At 46.8% G+C, this 15,201-nt stretch overlaps 1 long non-coding RNA gene across 1 annotated transcript in view; it reads right to left on the minus strand.

Annotated features, from left to right (window-relative positions):
• LOC310754946 overlaps window positions 1-14,389 on the minus strand; it is a 33,697-nt gene extending 19,308 nt beyond the window's left edge. Inside the window, exons 1-3 of the long non-coding RNA XR_014544095.1 lie at window positions 13,630-14,389; window positions 5,880-6,063; window positions 4,248-4,409 (exon numbers count right to left, since the gene is read on the minus strand). This is a non-coding gene — a long non-coding RNA (uncharacterized lncRNA). The remainder of the gene's footprint in view (window positions 1-4,247; window positions 4,410-5,879; window positions 6,064-13,629) is intronic.
• Window positions 14,390-15,201: the final 812 nt, after the last annotated feature.

The following is a 15,201-nucleotide window of genomic DNA, read 5'->3' on the forward strand; positions in this document are numbered from 1 at the left end:
CTTCCCCCTCTTTTGTTTTCAACCTTCAGATCGTTGATTTAATCCAGCAATGATATTATCTGAATTCTGAAGGACCCCTGGATAGCCACTGAAGCCCCAATCAGCTCCCCTCTCCCCTAGAAAGCAAGAGGTGATATTAACCTGTCAATTTGCTTCCTCCTATCATTTAGAACAATTTTGGATGAATTACGAGCAATAGAAAATCGCTTTAGGTGTTCATTAGCCAGGAGGCAGAAATGATGATAAATGTTACAGGGAGAGATTCTTCTTAGGTTGCTTTTTCTTGTTTTGTTTTAAAAGCACATGTTACAAGGCCTAAACACTGAACCAGCCCCACAAAATGGACTCAGCTTCAGCAACAGCTTCATGCCCACCCAGATAAGTAACTCGGAGCAAGGCTTTCAGCACAATGGCCCTTCTTTTTTGGAGCAGCATCTCCAGTGAAATACGGCAGGTGCCCACTATAATATTATTATTTTTATTTATTTTATTAAAGATTTTCTTAATTTACAAAAGTGTGTGCAATGTCTCTCTCTCTCGTATTCCCCCCCCCCCCCATGTAACATTTTTACAAATCAGTTTCATTTGTGTACTTTCCAGGAACAATGGAAGGCATTCCCCCCCCCTAAATGGGTGAAAAGTCTCTGCCTCAGATTTCAGGTGTTGTTTTGAAACATATCCTGCCTCGCAGGGGGTTGGACTAGATGACCGTTAGGGTACCCTCCAACTCTACAATTCTGTGATGTCCTTAGTTGTATTGGGGTACTGTTTGAAAAATAACTTTTAGCCGGGGAGTGGGGGGGTGTTTGTCACTTTGAGACTTGTAAAACGTAATAAGGAACTTTATGGCTACATTTTCACTCTTTCCATACACACAGTGGCAGGAGCCCCATGAGCTAGCCAGCGCCGTAGAACCAAGGGGAATTAGCTTTTTGGACAAAAACAAGAGCATGAAAGAAGCAGTTGAGCTGGCCTCTTGCTCGTGATCAGCTCAACCAGCAACCAGGCAAGATGGTCTGAGTAATGGTGGGGTTGATAAGAGTCTGTAGGCCTCCAAACTGTGGTTGATGGATCACGGGGCTTTGGAGCATAGCTGTCAACCTACAGATTTGAAAATAAGGGACCAGCAGCCTCGAAAATAAGGGTTCAGCAGCCAAAATAAGGGATTTTCCAAGCACAGGTATGTTCAACTTCTGAGCCCCTCCGAGCCAAAGGCAGAGAGCCCAGTCAGCAGCCAAACAAAGCCTCAAGCGGTGGTTCCCACAGCACAGCAACCTGGCAAAGGGGATGCAGCAAGGAAAACCACTGTCACCTCTCTGCTGGGAAGCGCTGAGCAAAGGCGAGTCCCCAGGCAACGCGGCTGATTTGATCGGCACAAAGCATGCAAGCTCCACCCCCCAGTCGTTCTTAGACTCCTTATTGGGTGAGCAACGCAGCCAAGCAACACAGTTGGAGTCTCCCTCCTCCCTGGCCAGCAGGGAGGGAGGGAGAGGAGCTGCTTCCTTTGAAACCCGGGAAATTTAAGGGACATCATCGATAAGGGACAGCAGCGGGACACGGCGCTAGGATAAGGGACTTTCCCGCCAAATAAGGGACGCTTGACAGCCATGTTTTGGAGAGGTCTGGAGCCCTGAGGGATCTGGGCAGAGACAAGAGGGGGGTGGCATCCCTTAGATCACCTTGTAACTTATATTCTTTTAAAGTAAAAACCAAACAATTAAGTTATATGCAGTTTTTTTAAGGATTTGTGAGGATTCCTCTTAAAATATCCATGAAACCAGGTCATTGGGGGTGGGGGGCAGTGGTTTCCTCCATTTCCATGCAGGAAATGGGGACAGACAGAATTTAGTCTTGGGCACGATGGAAAATGAGTGGTCTCCCTTTTCTTTCTCATTGTGATGCCTCCATCTAAGGCTGAGCTCCCAGGTTTTACTTTTACTATGGGTAAACCTATGTCTGGGCTATACTACTTCAGTGGGTGAGGAAGTTGCTCTCCTTCACAGGAGGGTAGGGTTGCAGGCTGGCCCCCGCACTCTCCCGCTCTTAGCAGGGGCGTGTCTTGCCCCGTGCCATTCAAGACCATATAACACTGGTCTTGAAAGACCTACACTGGCTCCCAGTACATTTCCGAGCACAATAAAGTGTTGGTGCTGACCTTTAAAGCCCTAAACGGCCTCGGTCCAGTATACCTGAAGGTGCATCTCCACCTCCATCGTTCTGCCCGGACTCTGAGGTCCAGCGCCGAGGGCCTTCTGGCGGTCCCCTCACTGTGAGAAGTTACAGGGAACCAATCAGAGGGCCTTCTCGGTAGTGGCACCTGCCCTGTGGAACGCCCTCCCACCAGATGTCAAAGAAAACAACAACTACCAGACTTTTAGAAGACATCTAACGGCAGCCCTGTTTAGGGAAGCTTTTAATGTTTAATAGGTTATTGTATTTTAGTGTTCTGTTGGAAGCCGCCCAGAGTGGCTGGGGAAACCCAGCCAGATGGGCAGGGTATAAATAATAAATTATTATTATTATTATTATTAGGGAGTCCTGGCCTCATGTCATGGTCGCAGTCAGCCAATCTGGCTGTCTGGGGAGGGCGTGGTTTGCTGCATTTAAGTGGACATGCTCCTATTTTTCACGGATCTTGGATCTCCCTGCTTTCCTTCGTTGCTTCATTGCCCTCCTGCTGCCTGAGATTCATGGATCCACCGCTGCTGCTTCAGAGCTGTTTGAGGCATTGGGAAAGCTTGGTTTTGGGGAGGGGAGGTTGTGGCCACCACCTACCCCTCCCCTTTAAGGGTATTCCATTAAAGGAATCCAAGGGTCGTGGTTCCTGCCCGAAGCCCAGGTGGTGACTAGGGCCATGGCATGACTGTTCCGGTGCCCCTAGGGTGAGCTCTGAGTTTACGTACATCAACAAGACCCCCCCTGCTGGTGGTTAACCCTTGAGAGACTTCCTGCATGGCGGGCAAGAGTCTGATATAGTCATTTCAGGTCCATTGCCTAAAGCCTATACCACTCACGTTCTGTAACCAATGAAGTTGTGGCCTTTCTTAGCCCATTAACCTAAAATGCTGGTGTCCACATGTCTTTATTCACCGAAGGAGCGGGTGCAGGGCCTTGACATGCAATGAACATGATGTAATGTGCTTCCATGTCAAAAAGATTTACCGTATTTTTCGCCCTATAGGACGCACCGGCCCATCGGACGCACCTAGTTTTTTGGGGGGAAAATAAAGGGGGGGAAATATTTTTCCCCCAGGCGTGGGGCTGGGGCGGGGGATGCCCAAGCTTCCCCCGACCACAGCCCCCAGAACAGGCTGCTATCTGCAAGCCTAGGGAGCCCGGCGGGAAGTCCCGCCGGTCTCCCCAGGCTTGCGGATATCTGTCCCCTGAGCTTGTTTGGCTGGCAGCCTCCAAACCAGGTCGGGGAACAGCGGGAAGGCACGCTGCGCCTCCCCGCTGTCCCCCGAGCTTGTGGGCTGCAGGCTGCTGCAGGCCGCGGGAACTCCCGCTGGGCTTGCAAGGCTTGTGGATAGCTTCCTGTAGCCTGGAGAGCGAGAGGGGTCGGTCCGCACGACCCCTCTCGCTCTCCAAGCTTCAGCGAAAGCCTGCATTCGCCCCATAGGACGCACACACATTTCCCCTTCATTTTTGGAGGGGAAAAAGTGCGTCCTATAGGGCGAAAAATACGGTACTCTGCAAATAGTAAAACTGGCCTGTCATGGAGAATATCCTAGCATCTTCCTTTCACTCGCCTGCTAGTTTTTAATTGCAATGATTTCTTTTTGCACCCAGGAGCATTTCATTATGCAAGCTTCCCTCCTGCCTTATGAATTGGTGCACCTGTTCAGTAAGATATACCTTTCAACTCAAATGCCATACAGTGGTACCTCAGGTTACATACGCTTCAGGTTACAGACTCCGCTAACCCAGAAATAGTACCTCAGGTTAAGAACTTTGCTTCAGGGCGAGAACAGAAATTGTGCTCCGGCGGCGCAGTGGCTGTGGGAGGCCCCATTAGCTAAAGTGGTGCTTCAGGTTAAGAACAGTTTCAGGTTAAGAATGGACCTCCAGAACGAATTAAGTCCTTAATCCGAGGTACCACTGTACTAGGTACTGGGGTGCTTTGTTGTGTTTTCAGTGGCACTAGACAAGTTGTGATGGCTCAATGCAGATGGCTTCAAAAGAGGATTAGACAAATTCATGGAGAACAAGACTATCAATGGCTAAAAACCCCACTGGCTATATTCTACCTCCATTGATGGAGGCAATACCAGTTGCTGAGTACCAGTGGCTGAGAATCACAAATGGGGAGAGTACTGTTGTGCTCAGGTCCTGCCTTTGGGCTTCCTACTGGGTCATTTGGTTGGCGACTGTGCGAACTGGTGAGAATCTGGCTCCTTCAGTAGGGAGACCTGTATACAAATTCAATATAAAAAAAGGAAGTAAACAGCATTTTGGACTAGCTGGGCTTTCCTTCTTCTTCATGTGCATGTTGCTTTTTCTGTGATAAAACCCACAAACATGCACACACACACAATTTGCAAAACACAATAGTACATTCAAAGCAACATAAAAATAAGTCAATAAAGCAGCAGTACATTAAACAAAGCTAAAAAGAGATAAAAGCCATGCCAAGGGACACAAGACCCTTTACGAGTGCTCCAAGACTCCAGCAGTTAAAAACAATTTGCAGAGGAGCAATTAAAAACCTGTGTGGAATAGAAATATCTTCACTTGGAGGCCTAAAAAAAGAAAAATTAACTAAAATATTGAATGGGAGTGTGTAGGGGGGAACTTGATGACTGGCCTTGAGCAAGTCAGTCTGCCTCTATCTCGTTATGCCAGTCTTGTTGCTTGTTTCTCAGTTTCTCAGTTCCTTTTTCAGATTAATGAACACTTTTTAAATAAAAAATCTGAAGGTGGGATCAGGGCCGGCCCACCCACAAGACTGAGGCAGCTGCCTCAGGCAGCAGAATCCCATGGGGTGGCACCTCTATCGGTGCCCCACCCTGCCCTGCCACCACCACTGGAGAAGTGAGGAGAAACGACAACAGTAGCTTCCGGCATGATCTCACAGATCTCTACAAGACCTCACAAGAGTTCCCTGAGATCTCACCTGAAGCTGCAGGTTCTCCTCACTTCTCCGACAGCAAGGTGGTGTGGGGACTCCATCTTCCCATTCCGCCTTGGATGGCCAAACAGGATGGGCTGCCCCAGGGAGGGAGGGAAGGAGGGAGGGAGGGGGTAGGACCACAGGGAAACAGGAAGCCACCTTATAACTGGTCTATCTAGCTTGTTTATGCTTACTGGAAGTGGCTCTCCAGTGTCAAGCCCTACCCAGAGGTTGAACCTGGGAGCTTCTGCATGCAAGGCTGTTGCTCTGCCACTGACCTACAGCCCTAGTCCTTCCCTAACTGAATAAAGCCTACAGTTGTAACACAAAGTAAATGCAGATATAATATGCCATGTATCTGCCTTGGGAATATAGGATGCTACATCATACTGAGTCAGACCACTGGTCCATCTAGCTCAGTATTGTCCGCAACAATGGACAGCAGCTCTCCAGGGTCTTGGGCTAAGCTCCTTCCCAGCCCTACCAGGAGATGTTGGAGACTGGGCCCCTGCCACCTGCCTTATGCATGCAAGACAGATGTTCAACCGCTGTGCTATAGTAATAGAATCATAGAATCATAGAGTTGGTCATCTAGACCAACCTCCTGTGATGTAGGAATCTTCTGCCCAACTCTTGACTCTGAGATTAAGAGTCTCATGTTCTACCAACTGAGGTATCCCTGTACAGCCTCTGGGCCATGCCATGGGCACCAAGTGCAGCAGTTGTTTCTCTGTTATCCATCTATGACATGCAAACACTTGCAACATACCTCTGGCAGCAGTTGTGAGGCTGTTCAGAATGAAACTTTGTAGATTAAGGGGTTTGTAGGTTCTCCAACTCTAAACTGCTGCCAAATATCCCTATCACCAGAAGTAAAGTGGATTTGGGTGCAAGTAGATAATTTCTTCTTCTCAAATTCTGAATTTGTACTGGGGTGGGTCACGGAATCTGTGCTTTGAATGTTGAACAGACAGAGTTAGGTTTGAAAATGATGCAGACACACGCACACACACACAGCAGCTACATCTTAGTGTTAATTCATACTGATGCCAGCTGGCTTGAGCGTATCAAAAACTCATGCTGAGAACTCCTTAACTAATAATTACTCCATTGCAGGACTGAGAAATCTGTTATTAACCTGAGGGCAAAGAGCATTTTGTTAATCAGCCACAGTTCACACACACACACATACACACACACATCACATTTAAGAACGCTTGAAATGATTGCTGGACTTAATCGTAGGGATGATGGAAAACTGCCAGACTTGATATTTCTCTACTGGAATAAAATCAGCCAGCTCCAATGTGGGGGTTGTAGGTCATAACACATCTAAGCAGTACTTTGCAATGACTGAACTTTTTCTGCCAGAGTGATCCATTCATTTTGTCGCTCTCCATCCAGATGAGGGATGCTCAGGCTTGGGGACCAAATGTGACCCTCTAGACCCGTCTAACTGGCCCTTAGGACTGTCCCCAGGCCAGAAACCCTCTTCTTAAGCCACACTTCTTGCTAGTCCTGCTTCACATCCCAATGGCTTTTGCCTGGCTGGGCTGTGTCCTTGAACGCCAGTAAAGTATCTTCCTTTCCTTGATGGAGGACAGAGAGGAGTGTGTAGATGTGTGCAGAAACTAGCCTACGGCACCATGGTAAAATTTACATTCATTGCTCCACCAACTTTTTCCTCTGGCTTTGCCCACCAGCGACATGTGATTCAAAATGGTGTCCAATGATTTCTTTACATGGTAGCACATGACTTGAAGTTCATTGGTCAGTTCTTACCCATAGAGTCCATTGAGTCACCAGTAACCCATGTTCTTACAGGACTGGCATGGGAAATCTCCAGCCTGTGAGTCAAAATTGACACACCATTGGTTCAGATTTGGACCAACGGGTTGTTTTCACCCAAAACACATCCAGCTGACCAACACCTGATGTTATATGCACTGAGAAGACACTTGCAAGGGAAAATAGACTTTGCTTCTATGGATGGTAAAGCTTCAATCTGATGAATTGGGTGAGCAAGTGAAGTCGCCATATGGAGACTCTTTTCACAGCCAATACCCTTTGAATCAGCTGCACTAAGTTCCCCATTTCCCGAAACCATGACACCTGTGGTGTCACGTGTGGGACAGGTAGAGACACATCTGCCAGTGCAAAGGGAATATTTCAGCTGTGTCACCTATCAGCTGTTGGGTAGTAGAGTTGAAGTGTGACAGTTTGGTTCCAGCGATAACTCAATGATTCAGGTGACACCTGCCAAAAGCAAGCTTTAGCTCTACCACCTATCAGTCTCAGGAGCTTTAAAGCACCATGCATGACTCTCTGCAAGAGCTATGTGGTGCTTTGAAGTCCTGACTGTGTGACTTCAAAGCACCCAAACCACATGGCGAGGTCACATTGACAGGTAACTAGCCCTGCCCACCTATCAAATTTGGCCTGTGAAGCCAAGATATAGTAAGAATCCAGCCTGTGGAATCAAAAAGATCCCCCCCCCCACAACCTCCCCATTAACAGGAGATGCAGATTCTGCCAAACACTCCATCCCGCCCCCTGCCTTGAATGTTTGACATAATTCATCTACTTTTACATGCACAGGTTGTTTAATAAGTTATAAGCAATTCTGTATCAGTATTGAATTTGAGATTGTTTTTATATACGCTTTATTCGTGAGGCTTTTATGTTTTCATAGTTAATCTCTTAGAATGCTTCATGGGAAGCGATTCATAAATGAAATAAACAAATCACTTTGCTGCTCCCACTTTTCAATGGGGGCAAATTTCTCTTTCTCTCTCTCCCCCTCTCCCACACCTTTGGGATAAGACAAAGGGAGGGAGACCGGCAGCCATGAGAGCAGGAGTGCCCAGTGGATGAGGGTGATCAGGCAGGTGTTTTGTTGATTTTAATTGCATTTTTCTGGGAAGGAGTAGGATGTGGGAGGAACCCCCATTTGGCCCTAGGGACTCCTCTTTTTCACCTGCTCACTACTATAGGGTTCATTTGAACACCTTGTTACATTTGTATTTGGTATCTTTGGCATTCAGTTCAGTCACATAAGGAAATTTCAGAACCTAATTGGCAAGCCCCCCAAGGCCTTATGAGATATGGGGCACATTTGAGTTACCTTGCACAGGCTTCAGCCTGCAGGGGATTGAAAGGGTGTCCTCTAGGCCTAGTGGGCAAACCTTGGTGAATGCTGGGCAGGTTGGGTTCACTCACCAAGGAGGGAACATTTCCTCCAAATTCTTGGCTGGGGAGTAACAGAATGAGGCGGTTTACACACCTGGGTAATTTGATTGATACTTCCTGCATAGATATTAATTCAATCCCACCTGCTTGTACTTACACAATTTGATTATTAATTGTCAGATATTCTATACCTAGATCAATAAACATGAACTTACTCCAATAACTTTTTATAATTAAGTGTTTTAAATTTGTTGTTAGCCACCCTGAGCCTGGTTTTTGAACCGGGAAGGGCGGGGTATAAATAAATAAATAAATAAATAAATAAATAAATAAAATAATAATTTGCCCCTCCAAGTGCCCCTATTTTCCATGGGCAGTCCTGAATTTAAAGAAGCTGTCTTAGTTTCTGATTTGATCCCAGAATGTCCCACTTTCCCTTAGGATATCCCTATTTTCACCAGAGAAATGTTGGAGGGTATGGTAGTATGTCCCTATTTTTACTGGAGAAATGTTGGACAGTATGGAGTTAAGATAAGTAACTATACAACCTCTATATAACAATGTTTTATTGTGTTTTTATTTATGTTGGAAGCCACCCAGAGTGGCTGGGGCAACCCAGTCAGATGGGTAATATTTAAATAATAAAAAATGTTGTTGTTGTTGTTGTTGTTGTTGTTGTTGTTGTTGTTGTTGTTGTTATCAGGTATGCTTGAGGCTTCTTCCAGGATGTGCTGGCAACTTTTGAACATGCAGGAAGAGCATATGGAAACAATCCCACCACCCACTGCAGGTGTGAAGAGTCCTCGTATTAAGAATTTTCAGATGTTGCCCAGTATGGGCATTCACTGAGAAATATAGGTCAAGGAACATAGGCCTAAATCTGTTAGCATGAAATTCTGGAGACATGCAGAAGAAACTGCAGCAGTTGGGGCTCTTCTCCTGTATTCCTTCCTTATTGAAATTCTCTCCCTCTCTTCTCATCCACCGTTGGCATTACCGGATTATTGAGTCTTATATTCATCTGTTTCTAAAAAGATTAAACTGTCCTCTGGAAAAGGCCACCGCGCCCCAGAGGAGGAACCAATCCTGTTTCAACTTGCTTTCTCTTCTGCTTCCCTCCCCACTCCAAGAAAAGACCCACGTGTGTTCTGGGGAAACTTTTGCAGGTTGATAAGCCCCAGTAGCTCTGCTTGCAGAGCGCAGGAGGATGTGAGTGATAAACACTGGAGATGTTCTGTTCAGGTCTCTATGGACACAGTCAGGAGGGCTGCAAGGTTTACCGTGTGATAGGTAAAGGTTAAGGTACCCCTGACCGTTAGGTCCAGTCACAGACGACTCTGGGGTTGCACGGTCATCTCGCTCTATAGGCCGAGGGAGCCAGCGTTTGTCCGCAGACAGCTTCCGGGTCATGTGGCCAGCATGACTAAGCCGCTTCTGGCAAATCAGAGCAGCACACTGAAACGCCGTTTACCTTCCCGCCGGAGCGGTACCTATTTATCTACTTGCACTTTGAGGTGCTTTCGAACTGCTAGGTTGGCAGGAGCAGGGACCGAGCAATGGGAGCTCATCCCGTCGTGGGGATTCAAACCGCCGACCTTCTGATCGGCAAGCCCTAGGCTCTGTGGGACAGCACCACCCACATCCCTTTACCATGTGGTATCATTGCTCAAATGTTAGCCCCACATAATGCAGTGGAACCTACTTCCAAGTGATCAGTTTTAAGTTTCCAACCTTAACCCTTATAATCGAATCATTTGTTGTTGTTGTTTTAAAAATCCCACCCCAAATCATCTAGAAAGGTGCCCCAATGAATAGGACAATTCAAGAAAGAAAACATATCAAAACTTTCAGTTTGATATGTTGTGTTATGTTATGGACTTTCCATCTACACTGTATCATAAAACCATAGAGTTGGAAGGGACCCTAAGGATAATCTAGTCCAACCCCCTGCAATGCAGGAGTCACAGCTAAAGAATCCCTGACAGATGACCATCCAACCTTTTCTTAAAAACCCGTAATTAAGGAGAGTCCACCACCTTCTGATGTTATCTATTCCACTCCCAAGCAGCTCTTACCTCCAGAAAGTTATTCCTAATGTTTAGTCAGAATTTCCTTTCTTGCAATTTGAAGTCATTAGTTTGGATCCCACCCCCTGGAGGAGCAGAAAAACGTCTGCTCCATATCCATGTGAAAGCCTTTCAGATATTGGAAGTTGGCTGTCGTATCACCTCCATAGCCTCTAAATGTTCCAATTTTCCAGGGACAGTTCACAAATTACGAAAGCCATGCCGGTTTCTAATTTGAGATCCCCGGAAGTTCATATTTCTCCTGCCATTGCCACCACTGCTGAGCTAGGTGACAAAGATGAGCTAGTACTCATGGTTGTGAGGAAGCATCCTGTTGGCATTCTGTTGCCTCTCCACAACCTCTCCATGGCCACCGCTGCCAGCCTCCTCCCTTGGGCAGCTCACAGTGGCTGCTGGAGAGTGGGCGAGGAGGAGAAGCTGCTGCTGCCGCACTTCCACCAAGGACCAATCTCATGTGATGTACCAGCTGAGGTGCAGGCAATTGGCAGGGCCATCTTGTGGCAGAGCGTTCCCCCAGGCCGGGTCCACGGCCGAAAAGGCCCTGGCATTGCTTGAGACCAGCCTAATCTCTCTGAGGCCCGGGATCTCCAAGGTGTTATTATTTGTGGATCATAAGGTCCTTTGTGGGGCATACCAGGAGAGGCGGTCCCGTAGGTATGAAGGTCCTAGGACGTATAGGGCTTTAAAGGTTAAAACCAGCACCTTAAACCTGATCCTGTACTCCACCGGGAGCCAGTGCAGCTGGTAAAGCACTGGATGAATGTGATCCCACAGCAAGGACCTTGTAAGGAGCCTCGCCACGGCATTCTGCACCCACTGGAGTTTCTGGGTCAGTTTCAAGGGCAGCCCCACGTAAAGCGAGTTACAATAATCAAGCCCGGAGGTGACCGTCACGTGGATCACAGTGGCGAGATCAGGGCGAGAGAGGTCAATGTACAGAAATTGGAAGTAATCAGAGATAAAGACTTTATTGACATGCATGAATGAAAATATTATAAAAGAACCAGGGGAGGGGGTGGAGGGTGGCCAGGGGATTCAAGTACTGATTGTGTATATAGTTGTTCTAAATGTTTTATGTTTTTTTAACGAAATGTTTTTGTTTTTGTGAAAATTAATTAAAATTAATTAACAAAAAAAATACAAAAAAGAATGGAGAGGACGTTGAGTTGTAACCAACCATGTTCTACTCAGAATGTTTTACGCAGAATAGCTTTATGGAACTAAGCTAGTCATCGTTATTCAGTATAATGAATTCACTCTGAGTAGGACTAGCGCTGGATACACCACCGTTACACTGAACATAGGTACAAGCTGTCTCTGAACATGTACAAGCATTTGTGTGAGAGAGTATACACTTGTTGATTTGTACTGCTCAGCTATTGTATACACCAACTGCACACTCATTGAAACTTACATGTCAATAACTGTACATGTACACTACTCAGCTATCTGCATACACTACTACACAGATTATAGGCTCAATAAATGTAATAGAATCATAGAACTGAAGAGTTGGGGCTCTATTTAGAATAAGAACTTCCTCCTCCAAAGTCCATTGGTGCATATGTGCTGCTGCACATTGGTAACACACCACACCAAAGGTATTTTGATAACAACACAGTTGCATCTAGTGGAGGATGGTGTCCATTGGGACTGGTGGAGCAAAAGGCAGGGAGGCCAACAGTAGGTGGCACCAGACCCAAGAACAGGCAGAACCAAGTCATTGAAATTTTAAACTATCCTCTTCCTCGCTACTGAGGCAACCCTGAAACTGAGGAGGAAGCTGCAGGGTGGCACATTCCGTTTCACTGCCTGGGGCAAAACGGGAATGTGCCACACTGCTGCACTGCCACTGTCTACCTTACATGGGTTGTGTAGTGGTGCATGCAAAGCAACGGCAGCATTGGGTTCCAATGAGATCTCTCAATATCTCCCCGAAATCTCATGAGATCTCACCAGACACTACTGCTGCCAATGGTGCTGCTTTTCCACTAGCAGCGGAGGCAGTGGGGCAGACAGGGTAGCTGCAGAGGTGCTGCCTCTTGGGCTTCTGACACCTGAAGTGACTGCCTCATCCTGCCTCATGGACAATCAGGCTCTGGGCTAGTTGTAAGGAAGGAAGGCAGACAGGTGAGGGCAGAGCAATGCTGGTAGGACAGTACTTGGTTTGCCTTAATGGGTCAACCTCCACTGGTTCCCACCATAGCTGTCAACTTTCAGATTTGAAAATAAGGGATCAGCAGCCTCACCTGTCCCGGGGACAGTCTATGGGATATCTTACAATCCGGGATAGCAGCGGGAAGCAGCGGAAAACGGCACTGGAATAAGGGAATTTCCTACAAAAAAAGGGAAGGCTATGGTTCCCACAGTGGTCACTTTTGAGGGGTATTCTAACTATACACTTGGGTATTGCTTAGTGGTCGGACAGGCACAACAGAACTGAAAGACGCTCCTTGATCTGTGTCTTCAGAATGGGACAGGCTATGCATTTTTAAACAGGCCAATTGACAAAGAATTCACAAATCAGAGCTGTTTCCAACTCCCCTTTCCATGCTCTGCTTTCCCAGCCCGCAATAGCTTTGCTTGCAAGCAAAGCACTGGCTGTAGAGTCCCCAACAGCAGGTTGCCTTTGTGACTTATTACACTGTCATAACTGTAAATATTACAGCCATATGGATTTTCAATAGCCAAACACCATGCTGCTATTAATATCAAATGCAATAAGATATTTTGTGTGTTTGGATGATTGCAGGCAGAAATTGAGGAAGGGGTGGGTGGGCAGAGAAACCTCCTGATGGCATTGTCTCTTTATTTGCTTGCGACTTCCCACCAGGTAGGATATTACAATGGAATTGGGGCGGATGAGGGATGGGATTCATAATAAATAATGGAACTAATGAAGTTACTAGCCTTTCCTCTTCAGAAGATGTTTGGGAACGGCTTGCTATGAGTCTCGCACTATTTTGAGAAGAGAGATTGCTCACTGCAAATCACTTTGAGGTGATCTAAATATAGGTCATATCGTTGGTGTTGTTTTCTGTTTCCCATCCCACCCCAGAAGTTAATTTGACATATGAACTCTGTCAGTTGACCAGGCAGGATACTGTAAAATATTTAGCATTTCCCATTGAAAGGATACAACAATCTGAGCAGCTTTTAATGAGTGTTTGTGCTTGGGTGCACAACTGTTCTGATAGGGGGGCTGAATGGGGACAGGGCAGGGGTGGGGAATGTAAATCTTACCTTTGCAGGGCAGGCTCACACCCTTCACACAAACATCCTTCCAGACGCGCTGGAGGCATAATCAGAGTCTAAGGGCACATCTCAGCCAGGCAAAGACACTCAAGGGTGCAAAAGAGGGTCAGTGAGGGAGGTGGTGTGAGTAAGGGGAAGAGTTCCAAGGGACAGATAGACCTTGATGGCTACATTGGCCCCTAGGCCTGAGGTTCCCTTCCCCTGCAGTAGAACATTAACCCTGTTCAGTCAACAGGGCTATCTTAAGCATATGCGGCGTCGGGGTGCAAAGATCGGCCTGGTGTGCCCCCCCCCAGGTTGCCCAGTCCCAGGTGCACAGGAGGGCGGAGCCGGCCGGCCACCTCAGCGTTTTGCTGGCTCGGTCGCCCCTGAACTCACGGCGCAGAGCCGCCCACAGCCGAAGAGCCCGTCCCGGTGCTCTGACCAACGGGCGGGCAATTCTCTGGACTCAACTCTCGGTTCCTGGACTTTTAGCCTGGCGCCCCTGAAAGCCCGGCGCCTGGGTGCCCTGCACCCCTAGCACCTATGGGTAAGATGGCCCTGTCAGTCAACCTGATCCCTCAAATGGTGGGGGGAGGTTGGAATGAGCAGACTAGTTCTGCCTCGAGACTGAGAAATCTGTCCAATTCAGCTTTGCATTTAGGAAAAGAAGAGAAGTCTTGCCAGGTCATACTGAAGGCCATATTTGTGGGACATTATTGTGGCCAAACCAACAATCCATGCTTTGCTTGATAGCCGCATGAAGGTGCTGAGGGTCACGAGAGCTTTCCTGTAAATTTGCTAGAGAGAACTCTGTGAGGTCACTTCCTTTGTCTGCCTTGGCAGGAAGTTGTAACACTGCATACTTCCTTCCTGCTTGGACAGCCTCAATTTTCTTCATCATGCTTCTAAGCTGACAATGCATTCTCAGACATGTATGTGTGGTCAGCTTAGAACACCATTTGAGAACTTTAATTTTGTACTTTTGTAACGTAGTACTTTTAAACCTGCCTTCATTTTGTTCCTGTAAGCTTCTGTTTCTAGAACTAGATTATGTAAATAAATACTTTTTTATTTCTTCATAAAACAATGTTTTATGATTATTGTGATTATTGTTTTTAAGGGGGAGAAAAGGGTTAATATCAACGTGGGGGGGGAATCCAGTTAGCCTTAAAGCATCCTGGATTATTGTTTCTAGAAAGTTAAATAAACTTCGTCTTAGCTTCGAAGTTTTAGCTGCAAAGGATGGTCCTCTGCTGATCTCACAAAGGTGAGCATGGAAAGATAATACCTAAACAAGATATTCTCTCTCATTTTCTAGATCCATGCCTGAATTTCTTGTCCAGATTCTGTTCTCACAGTGACAGTTCATTATGTTCTGTTCATTAATGTGTAATCCCAAAATTCTGGATCCCCTCCAAACTGATGCCAACGTTTTGGTTGTGACATTCTGAACACCTGAGGCAGGTGAAAAGCCTGGGAACAGACTCTGTTCACTCCCCAGATGCTCCCCTGGACTCGGGCATGAGCACAACCCCCTTTCGGGGGTTGACCAAACCAAGTTGAGTCCCTGGATTCCTT

Source organism: Podarcis filfolensis, assembly GCF_964270895.1.
Source record: "Podarcis filfolensis genome assembly, chromosome: Z".
Taxonomy (NCBI): domain Eukaryota; kingdom Metazoa; phylum Chordata; class Lepidosauria; order Squamata; family Lacertidae; genus Podarcis; species Podarcis filfolensis.